This window comes from Diceros bicornis, chromosome 25 (assembly GCF_020826845.1).
Source record: "Diceros bicornis minor isolate mBicDic1 chromosome 25, mDicBic1.mat.cur, whole genome shotgun sequence".
Taxonomy (NCBI): Eukaryota; Metazoa; Chordata; class Mammalia; order Perissodactyla; family Rhinocerotidae; genus Diceros; species Diceros bicornis.
The window spans coordinates 7,682,082-7,699,610 of NC_080764.1; the positions used below are offsets into that span (position 1 = coordinate 7,682,082).

Genomic DNA, 17,529 nt, shown 5'->3' on the forward strand with positions numbered 1-17,529 from the left:
GATGGCACTGGGCGAGCGGCGGGACACGCGCGCTGCGCCCCGCGGCCGCCGAGGGAACCCCGCGCGACCCCGGCCGCCGGGCGGGGGTCTCCGCGGCCCCGGCCCGGCGCGCGCAGGCCTCGGCGCGCCGCACGCGGGTGGGCACGCGCGCGCCCGCCGGCCCCGCCCCCGCCGCCCCGCCCCCGCCGCGCGCACCGCCCGCCGCGCGCCCTCCCGCCCGCCCGCGCGCCGCGGCCCGGAGCCTCCCCATTGGCCGCGCGCCGTCACCTGACGCTCTGTTATTTCCTGTGTGTTGGGAGAATGGAGAGAAAAAACCCCGAGCCGAGCCGCTTTCGGCCCCTGCGAGGCGGCTGCGGCCTCCGCCGGGGGAGCCCGCCCTGAGGCGCGCCCGACCGGGGGGCGAGCGCGCGGGCCGGAGCGAGCCTCGAGGGGCCGCGGCCCCGGCCCGCCCCGCCGCCGGCCCGGGCGCCCGAGCTGGAGGCGGCGGAGGCTCCCCCGCCCCCACCCCGCGCAGCGCCGCCCGCCGCCGCCGCTCCCTCCCCTCCCGCCCCCGGCCGAGGCTGCGGGACCGGGCGGGGGGCTCGCGCAGGTAACCGCCGCCGGCCGGAAGGGGAACGGCGGGGTCAGGGCTGGGGGCTGCCGCCGGGCCGGGTGTGTGGCCTGGGGGCAGAGGTCCTGGCCCGGCCCGACCTGGGAGTGTGGCGCCCCCGACTCTGAGGCTGGGGCTCAGGGTGCTGAGCCGAATCGCCTGCCCGGCCCGCGCCGGGGGCGCAGAGAGGCGCGGCCTGGCCCGGCAAGGGGGTGCTGAGGGGCAGGGGCCCGGCCTGGCAGCGGGGCGCTGAGGGGTCTCGGGCCGGCCTGGGAGTCCGGCCGGGCTTGGGCGCTGGGGGAGGTACCTGCTCGTCGTGGCCTCGGGTGCAAGGGCGGCGGGTGTGAGCGGGCGGCGCCCGGGGGTCGGCGGGGTCAGCGCCTCCGGCCCCTGGCAGCCCCGGGGGTCCGGCGGCGCCGGCCTCTTCGCTGCGGGCAGGGGTGAGGCCGGCAGGAGCAGGGCCGGGCTCGGGGCGAGGAGGGGCCGGGGGGGGGGCGAGCGAGAGCGGCGCCGGTGCGCCCGGGAGTCGGAGCGCGCCCCTGCCGCGGGAGGGACGGGGCCCGGGATGGCCATGTGAACACCTGAGACCATGTGGACGCGGCTGCCGCTCGCCGCGGGGGTGCGGAGGGCAGGTCCCGGCTGGCGGGGCGCGAGGTCCCGGCGCGGGGGGCGGGGAGCGGGGAGCAGAGCGCAGGACACACTTCCTGCGTGGGGCCTCCTTCCCTCCCCCCGCGGTGAGCGGGGCGGAGTGTGCGATCCCGGGGTCCCCGGGTGCGAGCGAACGCTCGTTTGGGCGCCCGAGGCTCTAAGCGTCTCATCCCTCTTTTGGGGGGAAAGTGTTGGTTCCAGGAGAGTGGCCGACCCGGCCCAGCCCGCGCTGGCAGCGGCGGGAGGTGGAATGTCTCCTGTGTGCCGGGATGGGAGTGGAATTTAGTGAGTTGGGGGGGGCGGTGCCGTGGAGCGGCCGCCTCCTGGGCCTGTGGGTGGGGATTATTGTCTGTTTTTGTGGTTGTGGATACTAGCACTGTCTGCCTGTCTGTGCAACCTTTTAGTTTGTCCTTAGGGGACGGATCAAAATTAGGATTCTCCCCCCCCCTTTGCTTTTTTTCCCCCCTCGAAGATTAGATGACTCTGGTAACTGCTGTAAAATGGATGGAATTTTCGAGCTATTATCTAACAGGCAGATCTTTGAATGATAATTGGACCCTTATGTTAACAGCCTTAGTGAAGAGTTTTTATAAAACATCTTACATGGGGTGGCGGCTCGGCGTTGCGGGAAACTGTGCTGAGGTCCGACCTGGGAGACCAGGAATCTGCTGCAAGCTGTGCCACCAACTAAACTGTAACCCTGGCCACGTTACCTACTCTCTCAGGGCGCCAGTTTCCTCGTCTGTTAAATGAAGACTTCCAGGTCAGGCATTACAGGGGTTTTGGGTAGTTTGTTTTGTTTTTGTCTCTCCCATTTTCTGCTTTTGTTTTAGCCTGTAGGGCACCTTCCTGAGAAATGCAGGCTGTACCTTACCTGGCTTTTAAAAGCTTGTCTCCCTTTTTAGTTTCCAGCCTCTTCCTTCTCCAACAGAGCACAAAACTTGGTCAAGGTACAGTTTTTCCTTAAATCCCAGATGCTGTTCTGTGCTTCTCCGAAAGTGTTATGTTCTAGCCTATGCTGAATGTACCTTGTTTTTTTTTTTTGTCTTTGTGCGAGAAGAAGTTATCAGGAAAAGATTTCGGAGAACGTTTAACTACTTGGAACTGTGGGTAACATAAGTGTGTTTGGGTCTGTGTGTTGGTTGGCTCTGCAGAGTTGGAAGATCTTTCTCTGCAGGGGATTGTGGAGGGATCTTACTTAAAGTTTTTTCAAGGGGTATTTGGCATTTGGCTAACTTGTGAAATTTCCAGTGTCAGTATTCTCAGAGTAGGGATAAAGTGGAATTCCATAATGTCTCCTGTGGAATGGTATGCTGGTGGAATTAACCGTCACCTCAGGGTGCACTAATTATTTGCGTCCCCAATTTATTCCTTAATGCTTCGTCTCAGATGCTGAAGAACCCCAATTAGTTTCACTGATTTTATGATGTGCGAGGGCCTTAGGCTGTGCTTTAGCCTGGTTAGTCCTTCTAGACCAGCCTCAGAAGTTGGTCCCGTTTGTCTTAAATTTTTAGAACTGTTAGGCTTGCAGGACGTGTGTGTAATGTGGTGTAATATGTCCTTCTTAGATCACTTTTTAATTCAGTCTGTACAGTATCAGAAAGGCTCCTAGCATTGGGAGGTGTGCTCATAATGTTGACTTTGGAGATGGATTGGTAGGATTTTTCTTGTATGTTAACATCAGGCCTATCATATAGGTAGAAACTTTTATATAGCTACCCAGATTATCTGGAGTTTCTCAAAACAAGCAATTTCTTCTATGTTGGTATTTGAATGATGGCCTTGTGTTTAGCATGGGATTTTAAAAACTCTAGTTACTTAAATTGTAAGCAGTTATGACACTCACATGTATTTACATTTATGTTATAACTTAGCAGGAAAAAGTTACTGTGAAGCTCTTCGTCTACACGTACGTGAGAGAAGCTTGTCAAGGTGGTGAGATATCAGGAGTCATGGGTTTTAGGTTCTATAACCTTTTAGTAGTATACTTTTTTTTTTTAAACTTCATAAAATGGAAAGGAGTGGAGTTGAAATAACATCTGTTTAGACCAAGAAATTCGAGTTGCACTTCGTCTGATGAGTTCAACCTTGTCTTCGTATAGATAGGAAAAGTTGCTAAGGTTTGTTTAAAAGAAAAAGCCAAATTCAGTATACTAGATTCTATTCAAGATTTTAACTTGTTTTTTCCAAGTCCACCCAACAGACCTGAGAGGTAGATTGTGTTTCCTTTTCCTGAGAGGTCCTAGAGCTAGTGAGGGGCAGGGCTGGGATGTGACGGTCCTGCCCGTGGCTCCAGAGCCTTCACTAGGTCCGTCCCAGCTCACTCCCTGCTGAGGGCACACATCAGCTAGTGGTGGATTGCCCTTGGAATCCTTATTTCCTGCTCTGCCCCCTTTCCTGTTTTGTTTTGTTTTTTTAAAACTTATAGTGAACTTGAAATCTGGACTCAGACAAAATACTGGAAAGCATGATTATTTTGATGGTGCCATGTGGTTTAGTGACCCCTGGGAGTTTTCTAAACTTGCACTTTCCCCAAACCTGGCCAGTTTTGCCAGTGCACTTGAGATTTCATCTAAAAGTTTCTCTTTCGTACCCAATTCTGCCATTCTGTCTTGAGCTGAAAATTTCTTATATCAGCTCAGAGTGATACAATGTGTAAGGGGCTGTGTCTCTTCTGTCTGTGTTACTGGTTTACAGGGCACAGAATCACGTCTGTGACTGCTCTCAGTTTGACCAGATGGGACTCAGAAGATCCATTTATGAAGGACGGTGCTTCCACAGTATGCCTTAAGCACTCTTCCTCGTGGGGGCTTGTGTTCACAGCACCTTAGTGCTCATTAGCTTTGCCTGGGGCTGCTGACTCTGCTGCCTTCATTTTCTTTTTCTGGAGGTAAAAGTAACAAAATAAAGCAAAACAATAAAACCTTATTTATATTGAAGTGAAACTGTACGTCAGAGTTACACATTTGAAATATAATGAAATCAAGGCTTTCACAGAGCATAATTTGGTCACATTGTACTTAGACTGGATAGTTTTTTCATTAGTAGTTAGGCCGTTGAAAGTCCTCCTGAGATCTGTGGTACGTGCAGTATGGGTGAAAGGTTTTCATGACAACAAACACAGTCAGTACTTTCTGCGTTAGAGGTGTGTTTGCTTTGTAGGTAATGCGCACGACCCAGCGGGAAGATGAACTGTAAAGTGACTTATTGGTATATCTGTGGCTTGTTATCTGATGCTTCGTTGTGAGGAAGTTGAGAAAGAGAAAGCATTAGCTCAGGTGTACTGGCGAGCTCCTCTGTGTGTTTGTTCTGATTTTCATTACCAAGTGTTTATAGGCGCTATTCTAAGCATGGGCGGTGCAGTGGTGGACAAGAGAGAGAAAGAGCTACTCTGGAGGCAGACTGTAAACAGTAAGCAAATAAGAATGTCAGATGGTGATAATAGTTATGAAGAGAATAAAAAGATAATATGACAGTGACTCGGGGTGCTGCTTCAAGGTGGTCATGAAGATGTTCCCTCTTCTGAAGCCTTTCCTGCCAGCAGGGCAGTCAAACTTGATCTGTAGGATGGATGAAAATGACATTAAACAAAGTAAATAATTTGCTTTGGCCTGAGCATCTTGAGAAGTTAATCCAAGGAATAGAAGTGGGTTGGTTGAAGTCTTCCCTCTGTTTATATCTTTATGCTTTGTGAATGGGGACCTGGCTCAAGAGAGCTTAAGAGAGGGATCATTAGTGGTACCTTGTAAAGGACAAGGAACAGGAATGTTTTCTGTTTTTTTTAAATCATTCTGATAAAATATGTAGAGATGTGTTATAATATTGGTGAGTGCTGGCATTATTAGAAATATCCTTTAGTTGTGTTTATCTTTCTTTGTCAGGGAGTTGGATTGGGGTATTATAATCATCATACTTTGTTAAAGCTTCAAATGAAGCCAGCAAATATTAGTGACATCTGTATGCTGGGTACTTTGCTAGGTATTGCTTCACATGGAGGATCCAGATGACTGAGTGGAACTTGGGTGGGGGCCGTTGAGAGAGGCAAGGCTAGCTCAGAGCAGGGGCTCTGGCAGGGGAGGGAACAGTGCAGGCAGCCAGCTGGCATCCGGCATACCTTCACCCACCTTCTCTGTGCTGATTATGGAACTATATAGAGGGCTGAAGGAAACCTAAGAAATTCTCTGGGCTAGCCCTTTGGCTTTACAACTCAGGAAAGATGCTGAGAAGGTGGTGACTTGACCACACTTGTGCAGCTGTACCCTGACAGAGTCAAGGCCAGGACCCTGTTCTTTGCCAGGTGGGCTAGTGTTCTTTCCACTGTAGCCCATGCTCTCAGCAGAGGGTTGGTAGTTCACAGTTGATCCTGAGTGGAAGAGGAAAGGACGCCTCTGGGTGCTAATGTCCTCACTTAGGAAAAAGCCCATGTAGTTCCAGTCTTAAGAGGTCAGGGAAAGGACAGCAATCTTGAAAGCAGAGCGTGGATAAAGAGAATTGTACCACTCTTACTTTTCACAAGATGTGTAGTGTTGGTTTCTTAGGCCCCCTGAGACATAATCTCATCCTGCTTATGTCTTGGTCCAGAATGGATGACATGGAGAAGCTCTTTGCCACGTTCAGCATTAGTTGTGAAGTTAGAATAAAGCCCTTTTTGATGTAGGGGGAAATTTCTGATGTGTGGCTGAAATTGACTTCTAGAATTCAAAAAGAGTTAAGGCCCTAGCTGTCCCAAGTTTTTTCTCCTCCAGTCCTCAGTTTCAGGGAAGATTTCCCTTCTACGTTGAGAAGTGCCCTCAGTATGAAGCATTACTTTGGGAGCCTGGAGATCATTCACTGTACCTGACAAGAGTAGGGATTCTTGAGGAGCAGGGCTACTCCCCTGGACATTTCCCTAACCTAGTGCTCAGGTGGACCAGTTGCCTGGGGGCAGGTTTTGTGTTCCTTTGCCAGTCAAGTGGGAGGGCACTCTTGCTGTAGAAAGTCCATGTGACGGGCGCTTTACGGAGGCAGCAGAGCATGTGATGAAGGAGGATGTGTGGCCTCAGTCTGGCTCCATCACTTATTAGCAGTGGCATTGGGCATTTTGCCTGAGCCGCAGTTTCCTCATCTGTAAAATGGAGATATACCTCTCTCAGGGCCGTTGGGAAAAGGCAGTAAAATAGGAAAATTATAAAGTAGAGTCACCACCTGTAGGTGACGCTCAGTGAATGGTAGTTGTCCACTAAGCAGACATTCCAGATCATGCTGTTATGTACCAAGACCCTGGACTGAAGCAGGGCTGGTTCCTGCTGATCCTGTTGATTTTTATGCCCTCAAATATCTGCCCCGTAGAAGGGCAGTTAAACTGGGGTATCAGAAGTGCTCTGATGCGGAAGTACAAGGTGCTGTACCAAGACGTGTAACCCTGACTGGAAAGGTCACAGGAGGCTTCTCAGAGGAGGACCTTTCACTTCCTCATCCACCGACTTGTCTCTCCCTTTCTCGTCCCATCTCTGTGGCTCGTTTCTCCCCTTCTGCTTGACGTTGGCCTTACCTGGACCGTCTCATTTCAGTGTACTCTCTCCCTGGGTACTCTTGGATATCCCCAGGCTTTCATGATTGTCCATAATGTGACAGTGTCTACATTGTCCCTCAGTGTGACGACCCCCACGTTGGTATCTTCATCCAGACCTCCTCCAGTTCCTCCAGCTCCTGCTTCACACTGCTGGTCTGATATCTCACCAGTAACTTGGGTTCACAAGTCCAAAACTGAATGCATATTCCTTGAAAACTCTCTCCTCCGTTTGTCACCTTCTCCATAAGTGGCTTTATCATCCATCCAGTTTCTCAAATCAGATTCTTCCTCTTCTCTCACCACCCTCCACGTTTAATCCATCACCAAGTTACTGTCAGTGCTATTTCTGTAATATGACTTGAATCTGTCTGCTCTGGTGCCACTACCCTCTGAGCTGCCCTCATCTCCTACCTGGAACACTATAATTGCCTCTTAACATGGCCTCCCCGTTTCTACTCCAGGCTGCCTCCGTTCCTCTGTTTGCCCAGAGCAGCCAAGTGTCACCTGTCTCTCCTCAACTTAAAAATTTTTAATGGTTTCTCACAGCACTTAGAAGAAACTCCCAACTCCTTCCCCTGTCTCACACGGCTGTGAATACCCTGGCCCCTGCCTGCCTCTTCTACTGCCTCTCCTGCTGCTTCTGCTTGCCGTCCTCCAGCCACATTTACTTTCTCTCAGTCCCCTGAAGGCACCAAGCTTTCCACCTCAGGGACTTCTGTACATGCTGCTTCCTCTGCCCAGAACACTCTGGCCAGCCCAGCCTTTTCTCATCCTTCAGGATGTTTGTTGAATGAACAAGTAGCGTGAGACAGGCAGCAAAGGGGATGGGGTGAGGAGGAAGAACGTGCTTGGAGGATATCTACAAAGGTCTGAAAAGAAGAGATATTGAAAAAAATATGTTTGAAGAGTTGAAAGAATGTGATTTTGGTTGTGGCACAGGTGGAGTTATTCAAGCAAAACACCTAGGAGTCAGGCAGCCAGAACTCAGCTGCACTGCTGATAAGAGTGTAAAATGATGCCACCACTTTGGAAAACTGGAAGTTTCTTAGAAAGTTAAACGTCTGTCAGCCCTGTGACCCAGCAGTTCCATTTCTAGGTGTTTAACCAAGAGAGTTGAAAATATATGTCCACAAATAAGCCTTTGCAAGAATGTTCATAGCAACTTTATTCATGGTAGCCAAAAACTGGAAACAGTCCAGATGTCCGTCAGCTGGAGAATGGATAAACAAACTGGTGTGTCCATACAGTGCAAGACCACTCGGCAATGAAAATTAAATGTACAGTGATACAGGTAATAAGGGTGAATCTCACGCTATGCTGAGTGAAAAGCCAGAAACAAGAGCATAATGGATGATCCCCTTTATAAGACATTCTAGAATAGGCAAAACTGTCTGTGATACTAGAAATCAGATCATAGTTGCTTGGGTAGAAGGCGATTGACTGGGAGGAGACATGAGATAACTTTCTAGAGTGATGGAAGTGTTCTGAGTCTTTATAGGCATTCATCAAATCTATTTGAATCATATACTGTATGTAATTTTGCCCTCCTCCCAAACCATTTTTTCCGCTTATGAGCTAAAGTGATCTTTAAAAATTCAAATGGGATTATGTCAGTTGTCTCCCCACAACTCTCCAGTAGCTTTCCACTGCTTTGCTGGTGGCCAACCAGGGCCTGTCTGACCCCTGCCTCCCTCGGAGCCTATCTGACCTGGCCTCCTTGCTCCCTAAGTCCCAGCCTTGTTGACCTTCGCCCTGTTCCTTGAACACCTCCGAGGGCATTTCTGCCTTAGGACCTTTACACTTGGCTCCCCCGGCTGCCTGGAGCACTCCACCCCCCAAACCTGGGTGAGTCTCGTTTCTGTTTGTCATTCAGGTTCAGCTGAAACGTCCCCTTCTCTGCGAGGTTTTCTCTGGCTCTCCCTGTCTGAGGTAGCGCCCCCTCACATCTCACCCTGCTGTATTTTATTCTTATCTTGTATCACCACCTGAAATGATCTTCTCCTTTTGTTTGTCTCCGCCCTCTAGGGTTAAGCTTGGCTTATTCACTGCTGTGTACTTAATGTCTGCAGCATAGTGGGCCAGTGTTGACTAAGTGAAGGTCTTGAGGGTGGTGGTGATGGGGCAAGAACTGTTTAGAAGGTAGACTTGTGAGAGAGGAGGAGGAGCCAAGGAGAGTCAAGACTTCTGGCTTGGAAACTAGGTGATGGTGGTGCCATTCATTGAAGTAGAACACAATGGAGAAAGAGGAGATCGGGGTGGGGTATGAAGTGATGAATTTTGCTTTAGACTTAAGTTTGAGATGCTTGTAAAATCGGACGTTTAGGAGAAGGAACTGAGCTGTAGACTAAGACTTGGAGGTTAGCATATGTGTTCCAGCCTAGGAGGAGATGAGACTGCTCTCAGGGGTAAACAAGGAATGTAAGTGTAGAGAAGTTGGTTGCTTCCTTTTCTCCTGCTTGAGTGATTGGCATCTCCTGCCAGTAACAGAGACTTTACAGAGTCAGCTTCTAGAAAGTTTTGTAGCTTTAGACATTCCCCCACCCCCAGTTATGTTATTGTTGCTAATAATGACAGGTGCTGAGAGAGTGAGGACAAAACTCTGAGGAATGTGAACATTTCAGGGAGCAGGGTGGTGTTTAAAGAGTAGAGAGGATACCACCAAACAGGTTAGGAGGAAAACCCAGAGAGCATGGCATGAGGAAAGGAAGAAAGTGTTTCAAATCAGAGGCGGCTGCCAAGATTACTGAGAAGTGTCAGTTGGGAGGGGAGGGGGTAAGTAAAGCCGGATTGTCGTGTGTTGATGAGAAAGTGAGGTGAGGAATAGAGACAATAAGTTTGGAATCAGACCTTCCTAAAGTTTGGCTGTGAAAGGAAAGTTAAAAATAGCTGCAGGGAGAATCTGGGGTCAAGGGAAGACGTCTTTTTAAATATATGAGAACCTCGAGCAGGTGTAATTGAAGTGGGAAGAAGCCAGTGCAGGTCAGTGTTGAAGATGCAGGAGAGAGTGTTGGATGGAGGACCTTCCTGGAGAACTCAGGGCCCTGTGTGATCCAGGGGATTGGCTTTGGATTGTAAGAATACCCCCTCTTAGGAAAACAGAGGTGTGTGGGCCGGAAACAGATGGGCACGGAGGCAGGAAGGTGAGGAGTGCTTTTCTGTGTGTTCTGTGAAGGGCCTCTGCTGAGGGAGGAGAGCAAGGTGGAGAGTGGGAAGCTTGAAGAACGCGGGAAAGATTTGAGGATCCTGCGGTGGGAAGCAGAGAGAGCCGACAAAGGAAACAAGAATTGCGGGGGGAGAGTAACAGTAGTCAGGATGAGCTTTCTGCTTCCTAGGATTTTAGAGAAAGTGGTCAGACCTTTACAATTCTCTGTCTAGTTTTGGATTCCAGTGGTTTGGACTCCGCTTCTCCTGCCTTGTGTGTGGCAGTTCTGCTCCTTCTCCATATGCCTCTGCTGTTCCCGTTCATCAGACAAGGGACTTGTAAATTATTCTAGAGCTCTTATGTTGTATATAACTGGCACTTATGTAGCATTCACTGTGTTAGGTAGGTGGCAGTGTTCTGAATGTTGTATCAAAACAGCACAGTAAGGTGGGAGGTGCTCTTATTCCCTCAGAGCTGGGCTGCCCCAGGTCTGCAGAGGTGTCTGGGGCCCAGGTGGCCTGGCTGGGAGGGAAGAGGTGAGAGTCATCCTCTTTCTAGCTCCAGGCCAGAGCAACTCTTGTCATCTCTCTTATCTTTTGGGTATCTGCATAAGATTTTTGCTGGAAGAACTGGAAAATATTTTTGATCACCACTGCACTAGGCTCTAAGGTCCTTGTGGTCAGGGCTGTGTTTTGTTTTATTTTACAGCTCCAGCATCTGGCACGTTGCCTTTCAGTGCATTGAGAGTGAATGCACCGTTTTGCCTCTGGGCCTCTGCTCTGGAATGTCCTGTCTTCCTCTTCTATCTTTATCTATATATTACAGTGATGTATGTCATAGATTACAGTTAATATAGCACATGTCTATTTCACCACAAGATTGTATATTCTTAGATGGCCACCATGCCTTGTTAATCTTTATTTCTTTATATTCGCTTCACATAGTAGGTATTAAATCCTAAATTTGGATTTGTAGAAAACTTGCAAAGCATTCCTAGGAATAACTAAAATGGCTGAGGAATGGGGGAAAAAACTAGAGAAAATATCAGCCAAAGAACAGAGTTGATTTTGCCAGATAAAGTATTCTAAGCAGTGAGTTGATGAGGGTCTTAGGGTGTGTTAGAGTGATGGCCAGTTGTTCTTCGTCTCTGAGAAGGAAAACAGCAGCAGATGAGGTTGAATGGAGGATAGTGGTTTAGGTGAACCAACCAGATAAGGCCCTGCCCTATGACGAGTGCTGGGAATTTCTCCTGGAGAGTTTGAGGACAGTGGAGTAGGCTCATTTGTTTTCAGTAATTCCTACTTGATGGCAGAGGTATGGAGAACATGCCCTCAAGATTCCAACCAAATGACTCCTATAAACCCAGTGTACACAGTCGGTATAAATGAACCTAAACAGATTTACAGGTACCTGTGTATTAGTGAGCAGACGTAAGCAAAAAAGTACATCTTGCAGTGAACTTAGTGCTACTGTTTTGTTTTTTCCTGGTAGATCTGTGAGTTTAAACGTCATGAGAGTTTAAGAATTTTCATCATCTTTTAGTTGAAGAAGTCTTTGTGGAAGTAGATTTAAGTTCTAACATACTGAATCGGAGAAATTTGGGTCTGAGTGAAGGGCATTGCAGCCTGCATCATTTATTAAATGTCTCTTTTAAAAAAAAACTTCAGAATTTTGCTACATCGTCTAGCAAAGTGCTGCAGGTTGGCTACCCCTAAAGATAAGGGACACAGGCCAAATGACGCCTATGTAAGTGAACCATCAGAGGAAATACAAGACAAAGGAATTCAGCCGAGATTGCTAAGTATATGCCATGCTAGGCACAAGAAATACAAACATAAGTAAAACATCTTGCCTTTCCCTGGAGTTCAGTGACAGGGAGAGTGAGACATGGGAAGTTAACATTTGTACCATCTCTGTAGGGTCTATAAGGCTATAATAGTGGTGTAGCCAGAGTGGTAGGAGAGAACTAGGGAAGAGGCTTTACTCCTGACTCCGTGTGGGATGAATATCGGGGAAGGCTGTAGAGGAGGGGACATGTGAGCAGGACCCAGAAGGATAGGTGGGGGAGAGCCAAGTGGGCAGTCGGAGAAGGAGCGTTCCAAGGAAGGATCCTTGAAGAACCAAGGCTGGGAAGTATGTGGCCTATTACAGAGCAGAGTGCGGGGCCTGGAGATTACAGAGGAGGGACTGTCAGAAGGGAGTGTGGGTCGAGAGTGAGGTGGGAATAGCTTGGTGTTGAGTCTTGAATCTGGGCCAGGGCTCTTGATTCTCATAAATGGAACAAGGTTTTGTGAAGAGAGGTGTGATATATGGTTGAGAGACTTGTTCTGATTGTGAGGAGAGGTGGAGGTGGGAAGGAGATGGGAGGCCTGGACCCACATGATGAGTTGATCATCTTGGCCTCTTCCTGGTTTTCCCACGGCCAAAGCCCTAGTCCATATGAGAAAAATCTGTAAAATTTAGCCACTGGTTTAAATAAAATGGATTTACAGGACTTTTTGGCATCAACCCACTTTGATTCCAGAATGGATAGGCAAGGATATTTTATTTATAAAAAACTTGAATAAGTAATACTAGTAAAAAATAAGTAATGTAATTATTTTATACCAATAATAAATTGAGTGCCAGACATTGTTCTAAACACTTGAAAAGTATCACCTTGCTTAATTCTTGTAAAGTCCCGTGAGATAGTACTATTATCTCCATTTCTCTGAGGAAACTGTAACAGAGAGGTCGAGTGACTTGCCCAAGGTCTCTCATCTAAAAAGTAGCTGAGCCAGGATTTGGAATTGGGCATCCTGACTCCAGATTTTGTGCCCGTAACCTGTGCACAGTGCCATTCTGTGTTTAATTTGAATGAACTGGAAGGTAACTCTGGCAGAATAAGTTTGTGACACCTTTGAAGGGGAAGAATTTGGGTTTGGATTGTAGAAAAAGAGCAGAGTGGAGCCCAGGAGTTGCCATTTGTGGACCTACGTGTTAGGACATCCTCCCTGTGCGGGCAGGGACTTTCTGTCCCGGTCGTCTTCCCAGCACTGACAGCAGTGCTCGGCGTGTAGTTAGTGCTCAGCACGTAGTTTTTGTGTGAATTAATAAATGAGGTGGAATTTTGCTGCCAGCTCTTAAAGCAACATACTTTGGAAGCTTCCATTTCTCTTTTTCCCCTTTGGTTCACTGTTCATGATCCCTTTCAGAATTAATGAATTCCATGAGTTTATTACTTGCTTGGTTTTTATTTATTTATTTATTTTTGTGAGGAAGATTCACCCTGAGCTAACATCTGTGCCAGTCTTCCTCTGTTTTGTATGTGGGGCGCCTCCACAGCATGGCTGAGGGTGGAGTAGGGCCGCGCCCGGGATTGGAACCCACGAACCCAGGCCACCAAAGCAGAGCGTGCAGAACTTGAACCACTCGACCACGGGACCTGCCCCTATTTGCTTGTTTTTATTGAACTTATCTTGCTCAGCTTTCAAAGGATACCAGCTCAGTTTGCTGTTTTCTGGATTAAAAAAAAACAGCAACTTATTTTCACAATCAAAATACAGTCATAATGACATTTCAGTCAACACAGACTGTATATAAGATGGTGGTCCTATAAGATTAGTACTATAGAGCCTAGCTGTGTAGTAGGTTTTACTGTCTAGGTTTGTGGAAGTACACTCTGTGGTGTTCACACGATGACAAAATCACTTAACGCATTTCTCAGAAGGTGTCCTCATCGTTAAGCGACACATGACTTTATTAGCTTTTTTTTTTTTGTGAGGAAGATCAGCCCTGAGCTAACATCTGTGTTAATCCTCCTCTTTTTACTGAGGAAGACCGGCTCTGAGCTAACGTCTATTGCCAATCCTCCTCCTTTTATTTTTCCCCAAAGCCCCCGTAGATAGTTGTATGTCATAGCTGCACATCCTTCTAGTTGCTGTATGTGGGACGTGGCCTCAGCATGGCCGGAGAAGCGGTGCATCGGTGCGCGCCCGGGATCCGAACCTGGGCCGCCAGTAGCTGAGCGTGCGCACTTAACCGCTAAGCCACGGGGCCGGCCCTGTATTAGGTTTTAAGATTTCAGCAGAAATCTTTTTATATAAATAAAATTTCTTTTGTTGATGCTTTTGGTTTTTCATATGCCTATATTTAAGGCATATTGAAAATGTTATTAAAGAGAATTGGAATTGACTTCTAATTATAGTCGTCGAGATTATATATTTATGGAATCCTTTCTCTACAGACCAAGCGTTATCTCTACTTCCGTTTTTTCACTAGTATTCTTAATATTTGATGCTTGTCCATCTGTATCTGCTGAAGAAGCTTCCTCAGTGAGCAATTCATTAGGAAGTCTCTTCCAGGAACCCAGGGCTAATAGAACTCAAGAGGTGTCTCTGCTGATGTCAAGTCACAACATTGACCATGTAGAAGTCATATATCTGATTTCGTTAGCAAATTAATGGGTGATAGAGGTTCCTAAGGAGGAGCAGACTAATGTTTTCTCTCTGCTTTAGTTCATTCTGCATTAAATCATTTGGGAATAGGAAAATGGGAAATTTTGTCTCTATCTATAAATGAGTAAAGATTTAGGTTCCGTAAGTCAATGTATTGTTTCTCTTGTAGATGTGATTCTGCTTATTAATGTTTTGTTAAAATATGTACCTCATAATATTTTAAGAATAAGATTTGACTCTACTAAATTAAAAATGTGAAAAATCATACCACTCTATTTTTGTTCTAGAATTAAAATAGGCATATGAAAATAGTTACTTATGTTGAATTGGTTCTACATGGAATTAATTATATATGTTAAAGAAAAAATGTCAAGAATGTTAGCATAGTGTTTTAGTTTAAACAACTTTTAGAACTGTCTTTTTTTATTGAAATGTATCCTTTTATTATAAAATTAGTGTGTGCTCATGGTATGAAATTCTGGTATGAATACAGAGGTGTATAATGTTACTCTCCAGAGATAAGTATTGTTTACAGTTTAGTGCATATTGTTCTGCACTTTTTAAAAAAAATAGGCTTTATTTTTTAGAGCAGTTTTAGGTTCACAGCAAGATTGAGAGGAAGGTACAGAAATTTCCTATATACCTTCTGTACCCACACAGGCACAGCCTTCCCCATTATTAACATCTCCCACCAGAGTGGTGCATTTGTTACAATTGATGAACCTACACTGACACATCATTATCACCCAGAGTCCATAGTTACATTGGAGTTCACTCTTGATGTTGTACGTTCTGTGGTTTTGGAAAAATTTATAATGACATGTATCTACCATTATAGGATCATACAGAGTAGTTTCACTGCCCTAAAAATCCTCTGTGCTCCTCCTCTTCATCCTTCCCTCCCCCTAACCTTGGGCAACCACTGGTCTTTTTACTGTCTCCGTAGTTTTGACTTTTCCAGAATAAGATATAGTTGGAATCATACAGTATGTAGTCTTTTCAGATTGGCTTCTTTTACTTAGTAATATGCATTTAAGTTTCTTGCCTGTTTTTTCATGGCTTGATAGCTCATTTCTTTTTGGCACTGATAATAGAACTGTCTTTTTATGTGTAGAGGAAGGTGGTTCTTAATGCTATTTTACAAAATATTCCGAAGTTTCTGTGTGCAGGTGGTTCATCTCCCAAAGACTTTTTAAGTGTTGGTTTCAGACAGCTTATGCTAAATTATCATCTAGTTTTAGCTATAGCAGCAGAATAATTTCTGTGCATATTAAATCACTGATCTAATGGCTAGCATTTATAGATCCTTTACCAAGTGCCAGGCACAGTGCACAGTATTTATATTTGTGATTTTATTTAATTCTCACAAAACAGCCTTACAAGGTCAGTACTTTATCTGTAAAACGGAGATAAAGAAACAAGAGATTCAAGCGAGATTAAGTAATTCACAAGAGGTCACTCAGCCGCTAAGTGATTGAACCGGGGCTGGAACCCCACTCTGTGTGGCTCCAAAAACTGTTTCTCCTTTTAATGTAAAATGTGAACCTTGTGAAAATGCGTGCTGCATGGCTGCATCCTTCCCCACCCACCTGAGCTCAGGCAGCCCCCGCGTGCACACCAGCTCTCTGTGTCTCTGCTCCACCCTTTCTCTTCACCAGTAAACTGTAAACTCCGTGGGATAGAAACTGTGCCTCCTTCACCTTTGCGTCTCTGTTGCCTAGAGCAGTACATGGCACACAGTAGGAGCTCACATATTTATTGTAAAGAATATGGACCATAGGTTATATCAGTCCATAAGATTTGCTTTTAATCACTTTTCTAGGATGCACTATTAAATTATTTTCCTTTTTAGTTAGTGGTTTAAGTGAGGGAGTTGAAGGGGAGGTCCCTTGAGAAGATGCTGAGGAACTGGTTGAGTGGGAGCCGAGGCTGTTGGGGAGTAGAGCATGGTAGGAGACCTGCCTGAGCTGCTTCCTCAGTCCCTAGTCCGATCTCTTCCTAACTAGTGCCGAGAGATCTTCTAAGATACAGCTCTTGTCATTATCCCTCTCAGTTGTATAGTGAATTAAGTGTAGCTGTTTTTCAAGGTTCCACAGTAGGACCCTGTCCTTCTTTGCAGCCCCGTCTCCCGGCCTCCCTGCACGTATCCTCCACTGCAGCGTCTGTCCACGTTTCCATGCATGTGTCCATGCCCTCTTTTCCCCTTCTCCATCTATTGAGACCTCTGTCTTTCAAGGCCTTTCTTGAATGCTGCTTCTCTTGTGAAACCTAACATTCCCGTAACTGGGTGTTTATCTCATGGCATTTTCTAATTTTCTTGTGTACATTTAATCTTCACTTTCTATTATACCCTTCTAAACACGTTCTTGCCCTTCTTCCCCAGTCCTCTTTGAGGGCAAGGATGGTGGTGTCAACACTCCTTATATACTCTGCAGTGCATTGAATATGTGAGCAGACTGAATAGTTTTTTTTTTTTTTAAAGATTTTATTTATTTATTTATTTTCCCCCCAAAGCCCCAGTAGATAGTTGTATGTCATAGCTGCACATCCTTCCAGTTGCTGTATGTGGGATGCGGCCTCAGCATGGCCAGAGAAGCGGTGCGTCGATGCGCACCCAGGACCTGAACCCGGGCTGCCAGCAGCGGAGCGTGCGCACTTAACTGCTAAGCCACGGGGCCGGCCCTGTGAATAGTTTTTGAAGTAGAAAAGCGCAAAGGTACAGAAGACAGAATTAATGGTATTTAGTTTTGGCACGGGGAAAACTTATCCTTAGCCAAGAATTGTTTTGGTGGTCAGGAGGCTTTTTGAAAAGAAACTAGGGTGGTGGGGTGTGGGGGATGTATGTAAAGAATGACGTATCGTGGGTTCTAACATATTGGAACAGAAGACAAGAAGCCAGATGGGTAAATGACTAGGTGGGGAACAGCAATTGTATTTCAGAGTTCTGAGATGAGTCCCATACTTGTCCTCAGAGTGTTTGACCGTATAGTGAGGGAAACAAACAGGTGGATCAATGGTAATACATTATAAAAATTTGGCCCCGAGGGAGGGAAGGTACTAGAAAACATGGGTTGGTTCTAGAAAAGCGATAGCAGTAAGAGCCAGTGTTAGCAAGGTTGAGGTCCTGAGCAACTGAGCGGAAAGGTTGGTATCATGCAGCAGG

General features: G+C 46.8%; 1 protein-coding gene across 6 annotated transcripts in view; it reads left to right on the forward strand.

The window, feature by feature from the left end:
* TCF20 (transcription factor 20) overlaps nt 1-17,529 on the forward strand; it is a 105,490-nt gene that overhangs the window by 6,627 nt on the left and 81,334 nt on the right. Inside the window, exon 1 of one of the 6 annotated variants that reach the window (XM_058568219.1) lies at nt 321-589. The exons of 4 other annotated variants lie outside the window; for them this stretch is intronic. The gene's annotated coding sequence lies outside the window, so the exon portion shown is untranslated. Of the gene's footprint in view, nt 1-320; nt 590-1,690; nt 2,001-17,529 lie in introns of those variants that run through there. One more of the 6 variants, XM_058568220.1, reaches the window with a different exon arrangement.